Here is a 587-nt window from a genome sequence, read left to right as displayed (position 1 = left end):
AGTGGGTTTACTCACCATCTGGCCAGAATGTGTCTAAATGCCTGAACTTCCTGGGAAAGCAGGGGGCGGGCATTCAGATAATGCCTCCCTGCTGATTGGACCAGAGATTGCAATGCAGCATGGGAAGTAAGGGCAAGGAAGTACAGGACAGTGAACTGCTGGCAGAATGTTAGGCTTGCTACAAGCCCCCTTCCTGAAGTGGATTACAGACAACAGAAAACATAAAACAGGGTGCAAGCAGCAATAAATGAGGTGGCAAGGAGAGTCTGGTGTATATTAGAAAACTTGTGGACTCGGGCACACTTTAAAATGACGATGCTTCCTGAGCTTTTCCTTATCTTGTTCTCACTGACCCCTTATATTTCCTGCTCTTAATCCAGAAACCTCATGTCCTTTAAGTGGAAGCTCGGACGACTCCGCATCCCACATTGCGACAGCTCACAAATGAGATGGAGCGCTTGGAGTCCCAAACCTCGCATGCCATTAGCAAGTGGCCACAATAGTGCAAATTACTGTTAAATCATCCGCCAGAAATACCCCACTAGGTTTCCCTGGAAATTCCCAACGTAACCCCCCCCCCCCTCTAC

Source organism: Eleutherodactylus coqui, chromosome 11, assembly GCF_035609145.1.
Source record: "Eleutherodactylus coqui strain aEleCoq1 chromosome 11, aEleCoq1.hap1, whole genome shotgun sequence".
NCBI classification, from domain to species: domain Eukaryota; kingdom Metazoa; phylum Chordata; class Amphibia; order Anura; family Eleutherodactylidae; genus Eleutherodactylus; species Eleutherodactylus coqui.
Note: the sequence above shows the minus strand (reverse complement) of the source record.